The sequence below is a fragment of the Lolium rigidum genome, chromosome 3, assembly GCF_022539505.1.
Source record: "Lolium rigidum isolate FL_2022 chromosome 3, APGP_CSIRO_Lrig_0.1, whole genome shotgun sequence".
NCBI classification, from domain to species: Eukaryota; Viridiplantae; Streptophyta; class Magnoliopsida; order Poales; family Poaceae; genus Lolium; species Lolium rigidum.
Genome location: NC_061510.1, coordinates 270,546,785 through 270,558,738, shown reverse-complemented (window position 1 = coordinate 270,558,738; position 11,954 = coordinate 270,546,785). Strand labels below are relative to the sequence as shown.

The window sequence follows — 11,954 nt, the reverse complement described above, 5'->3', positions numbered from 1 at the left end:
CCGTATTCCATATTTAAGTTGCAATACGATAGTAGTCTAGAGACTAGATGTGACGAGTTCTATATAGACTTTTTCTATATTTTAATTGCAATATGTGATAGTGTTACGTGGCTGCTAGGGTTTGGGAGGGAGAGAGAGGGCTGCGAGGGCGCGAGAAGGCCGGCCGGGGGGCCTTTTGCCCACGGCCGGTTGCAAGAGGGAAGGGGTTTCCTTCTTAATTCTTGCTTGACCAGATTGATACGTCTCCTCTCCTTATATAGAGAGTTAACCCTAAGACTAATGGGTCATAGCCAAGCCCATGACGTATTCTAACACTAAGCCCATTACGTACTCTAACACTACACCCCAACTGGACATGCAGCTCGTCCTCGAGCTCCAACCTAAACAAACCATGACTCGACGCAACACAAACCGAACACCTAAAAACGAGCCTTTTACATCTCGGCTTGTTTTATTACTCTCAACCTTGAAATGGATCGGGACGCTTTATTGTTGACCCTCGAACATAAAGTGGACACCATCCACCCGTCGGACGTGCACTGTGACAGCCACCGGATCCCATGGAAACCAGCGGGACAAAAGGAGCCCGCACGGCGGCCGGCGGCGGAATGCGGTGGTGCTACGCGGTGCGCTCCTGTCGGTGACACCATGCCTTCTCACCGCCGGATGACTCGTCAAGGTCGCGGACTTTGAGGACGCTGCCCGCGAGAAAACGAGTATGTCCCCCGCCCGTGGGGGAAACCGCACGCCCAAGATCCCCGACGCAGCGGACGAGATCGAGGTCCGTTGTGCAACGAAGCGCAACTTGGAGGAGCTGCAGCTGCGGATCACGCATCTCCCGCACACCCCGACGCACTAGGAGGCCGCGCGCAGAAGCCTGCAGCCTCACCACCGCCGACACGTGGCGGATAGCGATCCAAGCCAGAAGCGGTGACGGCGACGGAGGGAAACAGACCTGGTGGAAGGGCATCCCGGGCGGTGTCGATGTAGAGCCCGGGGCCAAGGTCGCTCCCACACCGCCGAAAGGCAGGGACGGCGTCGGTGAGGACAGCGAGCTGCGGCGGCGGCGTTTGTGGCGGCGGCAGCCTGGCCGCTGCAGCGTCCCGGTGGGGAAGAAGGCGGCCGGCTGCTCTGGAGAAGAGGGACCCCGGCGCCGAGGTAGGACTCGGCCCGGAGATGGTGGGAGGAAAGGGATTACCTTCTTAATTCTTGCTTGATTAGATTGATACGTCTCCTCTCCTTATATAGAGGGTTAACCCTAAGACTAATGGGCTATAGCCAAGCCCATGACGTACTCTAACACTAAGCCCATTACGTACTCTAACATAGAGCCTCGTTGACTCTGACTCTAGCTCTGCGATTCCAACTCATTTTCTCCATGCAGAGATTTGTTTATAATTAGTTTGTTGTTACTTTTTTTCTTTGCTCGAGGAATGGTTGGAGTTTTTGAGTTTCGCATACCTGAGGTAGTCAAATCTGTTTCGTCACGGTTGTTTTGATAATATCGAATCCTTACAATAAGTGTATGTTCATGGTTTTTTAACAACATAAATGTGTTCTTAATTGTGAATCGATGCAAACTGCTGTGTTGAGCCACTTTTAAAGATTTAGATATATTATGGAGAGAGACACATAATTTGTTACATTGTCGCGTTAATTTGCTGCACCTCATAATCAATTTATGAAGGATCCTCTCCCGAATACAGTTGTTCCTCACTGTATTCCATACTTAAATCGCAATATGTTAGTAGTCTAGAGACCAGGTCTTACAGTTCTATGTAGACTATTTCCTTATTTATTTTTTTATAGTGGAAGGGCATTAGATGAAAATGACAATGATTAGAAGAAAAAAATAGTTAGAGATTACAAAAGAAACTGTAGACGTAGGAAAAAAGGTAAAAATGCAATAAATTGAATGGAAAACTCAGCAAAGTTATAAACTTTGAATTGTAGACGAAGAATAGAATCCAGTTAGCAATTCACTTATTTTATTACTTCCAATTGCTAATAGGGGAAAACCCGAAGTCTTACACTATTATATGTTATTCCTGCAGATTGACATTCCATATGATAGACAAAAAAAAGCGCTACATGGTTCATGATGCATGATCTGGTGTATGACCCGGCAAGATCGGTCATGGCTGACGAATATAACTTAGAGGGCCCCAACTGCCGCTATGCATGGCTGACAGATTGTAGGATGCCATTGAAGTCGTCCACAAATTCACCTGCAAAAATAAGGTCGCTGCATTTTGCAGATAAAGTTTCAAAAAGTGATGCATTTTCATTAGCTAAGCAAGTTCGTGTCTTAGATTTAAGCATAGACGGTGTGCATGATTTGACAGTTTCTATTTGTCAGCTGAAGCAATTGAGGTATCTTAGCCTTTCATGTGGTAAGGTTCCAAGTTGGTATGCTCTCGAAGTTGAATTATCTTACAATTCACTAGAACATGAAAGCGCGCGTTGCAGCGCCCATCCATCTTGTCAAAATAACAGTATAACTATTTGACAAATATGAACACAACAACAAATCAGTTCGGATTGAATTTTTTGTTGAGTTCAGCTTTAGATATAGCGTTTCGTAATTTGTAAAGCATAGTAGTGCATAAATTATGACAAAGATTTTCAGGGATGAGCTAATAGAAAATTTTATTTGCATAACTTCTAATATTATAGTAGCAGAACGGGATGGTTTAATTAAGGGGATGTTTGTATCACAAGTAATAGGGAGTTTCAAGTATAAGCATCCACAAAGCTTTCAACTATAATTTTGAGGCCAAGGTTGACGGTGTGGCACTGCTGCCTCTGCATCATTTGGCAGATAATTCAGGTGGACCTAGAACTGAAGCTTTCTCCATAATCTTTATGATTTGCTTCAAACTGTAATTTCGAGAATTGTTGAAGATTCCTGGACGCAAGTACAACTCTGTAGCTGACAACACAGTACACACAGCTCAATAACCAAGCTTCCAGAAAATCCGAGAGCAGAAAATTAAGGATATGCTCAAATTTATCCAGGCAATGCTTAAGCTTTATGTTCCTCCAGAATCCTTGTAAAGCTCTCAAATCCCTTCATCTTCGTGGATCTAATAGCAACAGACAACTCCTCCGTAGAAAGAACTTCTTGCATCTCCTGTAGTATGATTCTTTCTGCTCCCCCTATCTGAAAGTCAGAAATGATGCAGAAAGGTCAGTGTCAATGGCATACACAAAGGGTGATCGACCAATTACTGAACAAAACAAATCTTATTTGCCTTTGTGATTTAGGTGTGTTTAAGCAAATATGATACAAGCTGGATTGTGTGCAGCAAACTGGAATTGTAGCAGATTCAAGCATAAAAAATTAAAGAAAAAAATAACCATTTATGTCCCTACCATTAGTGAACAAGGTTCATATACCATCTAAATTCTACTCCCTCCGTTCCATAATTCTTGTCGCAATTTTAATTCAAATTTGAACTAAAGCCACGACAAGGATTTTGGAATGGAAGGAGCAATTTTAGTTCCTTGGTAGGTTCCGAACCTGTTAAGGCATTTTTTCACTTCAATTCTCTAAAGGCATTGCCCCCATATGGGTTCCGAGGCTTTGAGGAATATTTTTTTGTACGGAAGGGGCAAGGATATCCATTTGTGTTAGTGAGAAAATTAGACAATATGCTAAATAGGAATCATACTCTTTATAAATTTTGTACGAGTTGACACATCTAATTCACAAGAGGACACATTTAATCATCAGAACAAAAGCTAGAAGTTTAGACTGGGCAGATCTTTGACCGTGACCTTTTCTTTTCCAAAACAGTCAGAACAAAAAAACAATATCAAACTGACATATATAACTTTATGACGGAACGGATGCTGGTCTACAATTCCATACCCTGTTGCTGGTTGTGTCTTACTTCCAATTGTATCCATGGAGACCAAAAAACAACCAGGGCATCCCAAGTAGGAACTGATAAGAATTAAGAAACAAGAAGAACCAAGCATCACATACTTGGGAGTTGGGACGGGGAAAAAGATCAATAATACAGCTCTTGGAGACGTAGGTGGGGGCCTTGGTGTAGGAAGGTGCTGATGATTTCCCAGTACTCGGGGTCCATGGCAGAATCGAGGGAGATGACACCCTTCATCCACTGATGAACGGAAGCTGTAGCGGAGGATAGATGACCAGTGAGGGGCGGTGCAAGGGAGGCAAGTCAGACACACCTTAGCATACCTCTCCTTGACCTCTGACACACGTCGTCACGATCGCCTAGAACCAGCTCCATAGAGTATGCCTGAACAAATTAGTTCCTTGTGGTCGAATGGATGTGAGAAAGATAAATGGGAGGTGCAAGATATATGGACTGGCCTAGCAAAAAGAAAGGAGGCAACCGGGTAGTAACGTAGCTCCACCTCCGCTACCATCAATGCTTACAGAATGGAAACGGTAGATCTTCGTCGCCTCGCCATTTTACTCCGTAATAAACAGCCGGTTTCGCATGATTCGAAGGGATGGAGAAGGTGAACAACCGAATGACTGAGATTTTGCTGGGCTGCAGAAGAAGAGATATCCACTGGGCCGTCGCAGCAACCAACCCACAGGCCCACACCACAAGGCCTGGTGAACGAGAGGCTGCCGAAATAGGTCTGCCCAGTAGCATCCCCTTAAAATGGGGCCGGTCCATTTAGTGCGAATTGATGACGAGAGATGCCGCAGCGACTGTTCGGGCGAGAAGTGACGATCTGGGACGTAGGTATATGTAATCGGACGGTTAAGAGAGCTAAATCGCTGTGGAGAGGCTGTGGTGGTTCCATTATACTGTTAACTAATTCCCATGGTCTTAGAGTATTGCCAGCCTCGATTGGTGAAATGAAAGGTCTGATGCATCTTGACTTATCTGGTTGTTCGGGACTAAAAGAACTCTCATTGTCATTTGCAGAGCCGAGAGAGTTGGTATACCTGGATTTATCAGGCTGCTATCGTGTTTCAGGAGTACCCAAAGCTTTGAGTAGCCTAACTAAACTCCAATATTTGGGTTTACAATTATGTCAAAAACTCAGAGGGCTGCCAGATGTCATCATCAATCTCATCGCACTCCGATATTTAATCTATCACAATGCTTCCAGTATATCTTTGATGGCGACAACTCAAGGGATCAAACTGAGAGTTTCATTGACCGTATATGCACCCTTCCCAATATGAAGCAGCTGGATTTGTCTCAGAATGATTATCCTCTTATAATACCAGGTCGTGCAAGCCACCTGAGCAAGCTGGTCCTTGATTATTGCAGTGAAGTTATTAGGTTTCCAGAGTGTGTCGACAATATTTATTTAAAAGGGCCAGGTGCCAGGTTGCTGGACTTTCATGTGTACGCAGGTGACATAGCAGTAACATCTATTTGCTTAAGCATGCAAGTCATGCTGAGCTGTCAATCTTGTGGCTTGAAAATGTGAAGTCCCAAGAAGAGACACGCAATATAAATGTCAGTGAGAAACATACCATCCTAGGATTAACTTTATCGTGGACCAATCGTGAAAATAGATCCGTGAATGACATGAAGTTGCTGACGGAGCTAGTGCCACCAACCACTTTGCAGAGATTTGAAATAGATGGCTAATGCAGTGTTGGCTTTCCACACTGGCTAATGAGTATGAGCAACCATCTCCCTAATCTTGTCAAGCTGACGATAAAGGATTTACCAAACTGCAAGAGTGTACCGCCCCTTTGCCAACTACCAAACCTCCGAGAGATTAAGCTCGTCAGAATGAAAATCCTGAAAGAATGGGACACATCATACTTGAGTGGCGAGGACAGTGTGAATGAGATTAAAGAAGTGTGCATACATGATTGCTCCAAGTTGAGGATAAGACCACACCAGGGCAGCATCTTGGTCTGTAAAGAAAAGCGATAATGTGCTCCTACCACAGCGGGAGAGCATGGCACATATTGATTGTCTGACGGTGGACAGCGGAGACAGCGACATGTCTCTTACATCACTGGGGTTTTCTTCACCACCTACTCTCCTCGGGAAGTTAAGACTTGTTGACTGCTTGACTGCGGTAACATCAATTTGATGATCTCTCCAGATATATGTGGGGCCCTCCATTCCCTTCAGGTACTGGATGTATGGGTCCACGCAAAGCTAGAGGAATTGCCCAATACACGAGGCAACTCACAAAGAGTGGATATATAGAACCCGGCGGCATGTGATCCTGCCTCAAATCAGCCTCTCATTGGTCCAGCAACTCGTGTGGGGTCCACTGCTGGAGTGTGTTTTCCTGTATTGCAGGTAACAAATGGACAATAAATACGTATGTGGGCCTCCTTTATGGAGAGAGATGATAAAATACTCCCTCAGTCCCGGTTCATGCAAGCAAAGTTTTCAAATATCTTGGCCCAAGGTGAATTCTCATTGGCTCTAAATTTGCACGTTAAAACATGCAAAAACTTTGCCTTTCACATGCATGGAGTACTAGTACGCGGTGGTTTCACATGCATGGAGTACTGAGTACGTGGTAGGAAATGAAAAGAGGAGTGTTTGCATGCAAAAATGAATTAGTTTACTCCCACATTAAATGCAAAATGTGCCTAGGAGGTGAGGGATTTTGGGACAAATATTTTTTGGGAATTTACCTTGCGAATCGGGACGGAGGGAGTAATTAATTACTCCATCAATAAATGTTTGCCTCTTCTCGCCGGACGCCGCAACCACGCCACGGCGGAGGGCAGTTCTCCATGGACCAGGTCGGGTCGGGTCGCGGCGCGCACGGCTCGCAACGGCGGCGACACGACCGCTTGCGGAGACGGCGACCGGCGATGGCGCATAGACGAGAGGAGAACCGCGGGACGACGATTAGTGGGCACCCGGCCGGCGTTCGGTCGCTCTCGCGGCCTCGGAAGATGGGCACGACGCCGTAGTTTGCCAAAGTCGAGCACGCAGGCCGCGTCGGCATCGGCGTCGGTGTCGTCGGTGTGCTTGGCGAGCGGCCCTTCCGGGACGCGTCCTTGATGGTCCGTCTCCGGCATCGCCCCAACATCTACCGACGAAACTCTGTGGCTAGGAGTGGGGGCGCGTTGGACTGCGTCAAGTCAAGCTCGATGATTCCGCTGGCGCGGCCACACATCGCATCCGGCACCAGCCCGACCTCCGACGATGATCCCTGTCTGCGTGAAGTCAAGCTCGATGATTCAGCTGTTGTCGGCGTGTGGGAAGCGCGGGAGGTCGGAGCCAAAGAACGGGTACACCATCACATCCACGAACACGAAGTCTAGCTTCACGCCGTCTTTGTCGCCGCCGGCGTCAAAAGCCTGATCCAACACTTTGTCGTTAAGGTTCAGCACGGCGCCCTACTTCTCTTGGACGCCGAACGATATCACGAGGGCGGCATCCTAGTCGGAAGACGGCGTTCCGATGGGCTGCACGGGGACGTGCTCGTGGTGGCGCAAGAACGGATTCGAGGTGTCAATGTCGGCGTCGCAGAGCGCGGCGGCGTTGGCCTTGCAGGTGACCGCGGCCGACGCGAGCTCGCACACCTCGCCGACCCACACCCTCTCGTACCTCTCCCACGCGTACCCCGCGTCGCACCCCACGCACCGCCGCTGGCGCACGCCTTGCAATGCATCACCCCCGGCGAACGTCTTGTAGTACACGCGCCCTCATGTAGCCCGACGCGCGCCTCCTCGCCCTCACGCTCGCCGAGAAGCTCGACGTGCTCAACCGCGTCGCCGCCCACCTCGGCTCCCGCGCTATGCGCGCCCTCGTGGGGCCTAACGACGCGTGCCTCCTCGACATCCTCCCCGCCCTGGCGCTTCTCCACCCGACCTCGCCCCGACCAGGAACTTCTCCGTCACGCACGCGCACGCCGCGGTGGCACCGAGCATGCCTCGCGGGAATCCTGGCGTGACGTCGAGATCACGGACGGCTCGGCTCCGGTGAGTTTCTCCGCGCCGTTTGTAGTCACCATAGGGGAGAGAGAGGGGGATCTGATCAAAAGCCAGCCTGACAGTGTCTCTGACCATGCTTTAATTGCTGGTCCAACATGTGATTCCAACCGGTATTCTCATTGTGTGAAAAAATGCCTTTGGACCCTACCTCTACGTAGACCAATGGCTCCTAGACATTTGCCCAGATCATATACCCACCGGTTCATTCTTGCGTTTCCCCAACTCACAAAGCTACAATCATTAGCACTGTGCCGCTGTCCTAGCTTGAGACAGCTGTCAGAATGGATGGGAGAACTCCCGTCGCTCAAGAAACTCAAAATATTGTCCTGCCGTGCCATCATGACTCAGGCAGACAGCATACAACAGCTCACAAACCTCCAAGTATTAAGAATATACAACTGCAACCCTGAGTTAAAGAAGTGGTGTAACGCAGAGGAGAACCGGAGGAAGGTTGCTCACATAGAAGAAAGAGGTACCCGTGCCCACTGCCCTGCCAGGCTGTTTATCATATACTAGTGGTTGGGGCGCCTCCTCGCTGTACAGTGGTAGTCCAATCATGGTCTAATCTCCTCTTGTAGCAGGGTTTATACCGCCCAATTGCAGCTCCAAGTTTGACAATTTGATGTCCATTAAATCTAGTTTTATGCTAAAATATATCAAGCCAACATATTTTATTATCCATATCAAAGTATCTAGGAGCATCTAAAAAACTATTGTCTTTAGGTATCTAGATAAAGTTGAGTCGATTAATTTTGGACGGCAAGGGAGTAAGTACGAGCACATACCTCATATTATTCTGGTAGCCAAATGTGAGGTAGATGACAGATAATTCAGAGAAAAAAAGTTATAGTGTGATACAAAAAAAAAAATACACTGCACATGTGCAAGTTGACAAGTTGAGACCATTATAATGATAATAAGAAAGTTGATATCTGACACGCGAATACTTGATACAGTATATCATGGATACATATAACAAAACAAGGATGTAACTTGCCAACTGCACTCCCATTTTGCCTTTTTTACGAGAAAATTACAAAAAACCACCACATTACAGGCTGACGTTTCAAAAAACCACCACTTTACGAAAAAGTTTCAAAAAACCACCATTCTAGCGCTAACACGTAACAGATAGCACTGATCCTTGTCTAACACTGGTCTAATGACAAAACTGACAAGTGGATCCCGCTGTCATGATGACGTGGCACCGTAAAAACGGTCCAGAACAACAAATGTTAGTCCCATCTAAATTTTGGACTTTACTGTAAATTTCAGGACAACTGTCAGCTCATTTCTTTTCTCTCTAGTTTTTTTCGTTACTAGTTATCTAAAAAGAAGGAAGAAAACTTTAAAGAAGGAAAGAAAAAACTGCCGCCCACCATCTCCTCCCTGTCCGGCCGCCGGCGCCGGTGATTGAGGCCCTCCCCTGCTCCCCACCACCTCCTCCGCCCCCGCTCATCCGCGACGCAGGCGAGCCCGCGCCGGTGCAGGCGAGCTGGATGAGGGCGACCTGGGCGAGCACAGGCGTCGGCGAGATCCGCCACGGGCTGGCTTGGGCGAACTCGGGACCGGCGAGCTCCTTGACGTGTCGGCGCGGGCGGACGAGCTCGGGGCAGGCGCCGGCAAGCTCCGTCTAGGCGGGAACGGAGGGCTCCCACCGGTAGGAGGCGAGCCCTCCCCACCACCTCCTTCGCCCCCGCCCATCCGCGACGCAGGCGAGCCCGCATGGGCAAGAGCCCGAGCAGGGACCATGACGCCGGCGAGCCTGCCCAGCGAGGCGTCCTCACCATCCTCGACGCCGGCGAGCCCCCACCGGCAGGAGGCCTCTCCCGCGCTCGCCTGCACCCGCCAGTGGCGGACCCTGGCCGGAGCTAGCCCAGCCGCACCACGGCCGACCTCGCCGTCCCGTCGCCAAGCTCATCTGCGCCGGTACCTGGCCGTGGTCGCCCTCGCCAGACGAGCTTGCCTGCCCCTAGCCCTGCCCTCTAATCTCGTCCGCGCAGGCCCGTGGCCGTGCTAGTCTGAGCGCAACTCCGCCGCCCTCCTGCGCGCCGCCCCGGTGCAAAATATTAAGGAAAAAAAGGATAGAGAAAGTAAGAAAAGATGTGGACCATAAAATTAGAATTTATAATGAACTAAGGTCTTTTTTGCAAATTTTACATGCCACGTCATCCTGAGAGTGAGACCACATGTCAGTTTAGCTATTAAACCATTATTATATACGAATCAGTGTTTTTTGTTACGTGTTACCTGTACAATGGTGGTTTTTTGAAACTATTTCTTGAAGTGGTGGTTTTTTGAAACGGCTGCCTGATATGTGGTGGTTTTTTGTAATTTTCTCCTTTTTTACTTCCTCTCAGTGGTCCTCTGCTCCCTCGGCATGCAAGGATGTAGTGCCAGCATTAAAATGGTTTTTGTGCCTTACAGTTAGAACTGAAAAAGTGTCATATAAAGGAGAGCATGTTCACTGTCAAATAATTAAGGGACAACTTGATCAGTCGTTGATGTCTCCTTTTTAGGTCGTACCTCGAAACGATTCAATAGCTAGCTAGATTTAATAAGAAAAATCTAAAGGTTTTGTGATAATTTTTGAAAGACACTGATCAAACCAAACAATCACAAATACTTCTGAAAAGTTGATGCATTGGCTAGCCGATGAACTAATAGTGGAAACTTTCATATTCTATTTCACAGGTGAGACTGGTAGCTCTTTTCTCTTTATGTTACCATGTAAGAATAGGACATGGAATTTTATCAAAAAGCTCACTTGAGTTGCAATGCTAACTGAAAATCTATGTATCCTAGCCCAGAACGCCATAGATCATTTTTTATAGTTTCATAATAACTACGACCCATGATATGAATTTTTTTGACCCAGTTTTTGTACATGAAAGATGCAGTCTGAAACAAACACTGGAAAGAAGAAACTATACCTGGATCTGAATCGTTAGGATCCCGGAAGCATTGGCTGAAGTGGAAAAAAATGATATCAAGTGTTAAGGTTGCAAGGAGATAATCCGTCATAATGCACATATTTCTTAGCTTAACATACCTAATCTACTCTGAACATATTGTAGCTTCTAAAGATGCTAGCAATCATTTTCTAAGTAAAAAGGGATATGATGATTAAAAATCACAGAGCTAAGCAATGACAGTTTACAAAACCTAACCAAAACAGATCAGTAAATATCTGGAGATGCTAGCAGTGTGTTTCTCTATAAGGACACATGAACCTTGCAGACCTTGAACTCCGATTAATTGCACACAGTAGATATTTAGCGTGTAGAAGCATAGGTTAGTAGTTAGCAAATTCCCACAAAAAAGATATCAAATATGCAAGATTACAGTAGAACTCAAAATGTTGCATCCACGACTTTGGATACCCAGTATCTTGCATCACTATCTTTATGGCCATCATCACAAAGATCTTGGACACATTCACACGACTTCACCAAATCTCAGGAACAAACAAACAGGTGCAAACTCTGAAGAATTTTACCTCTGATTTTTAGGGAGGGGGAGGGGAAAGAAATCACCAAACTTCAAGAAGTTTGTCGCTGGGCTTCTTCTTGGTTGCCGGTCTAAACAAAATGGTAATCCTTAAGAACTGTACATGATCAATCACAAAGGTTTTAACGATAATTACTAAACAACTGTTAGGCTTATGGTGCCTGCAGTTAATTTAATTCTACCATGAAAACCTCAAGCAGCCATAAGAACTACAAGAATTTAGTGGATGCAATCATGCAACTAACTGAGCGCACAACAGAAAAATATTTCGGCCTAGAAAGCGGTAGGTCGTCAAGCGTACAGGCTATCCTTGCATCATGCCAAAGATTGGTGTCTAGAGCTGGAAGAGGAGGTGATGTCCTCTTTAAGAAAGTTGTGTTACAACAGAAGAAAAGGTAAAAGCAACCCATTATTCATCGGTAGGGCGGAAATAAGAGCATAATGATGATTACTTCACATATGGCAGCCTTTACCTATACCTGAAGCTGGAGCTAAATAGTTCCTTCTAATGTTGCTGCAA

At 46.9% G+C, this 11,954-nt stretch overlaps 2 long non-coding RNA genes across 3 annotated transcripts; both read right to left on the bottom strand.

The window, feature by feature from the left end:
- Positions 1-2,981: 2,981 nt before the first annotated feature.
- Positions 2,982-4,294, bottom strand: LOC124699482. Of its 2 annotated transcripts, XR_007001404.1 has the most exons (3): positions 4,214-4,294; positions 3,992-4,144; positions 2,982-3,163 (listed from the first exon to the last, which is right to left on the bottom strand). It is a non-coding gene; the product is annotated as an uncharacterized LOC124699482 (long non-coding RNA). The 2 variants fall into 2 exon arrangements; XR_007001403.1 differs by having other exon boundaries at positions 3,992-4,281.
- Positions 4,295-10,270: 5,976 nt separating this feature from the next.
- LOC124699481 lies at positions 10,271-11,502 on the bottom strand. The gene is made up of 3 exons (XR_007001402.1): positions 11,424-11,502; positions 10,858-10,892; positions 10,271-10,344 (listed from the first exon to the last, which is right to left on the bottom strand). It is a non-coding gene; the product is annotated as an uncharacterized LOC124699481 (long non-coding RNA).
- Between the last annotated feature and the right edge of the window lie 452 nt (positions 11,503-11,954).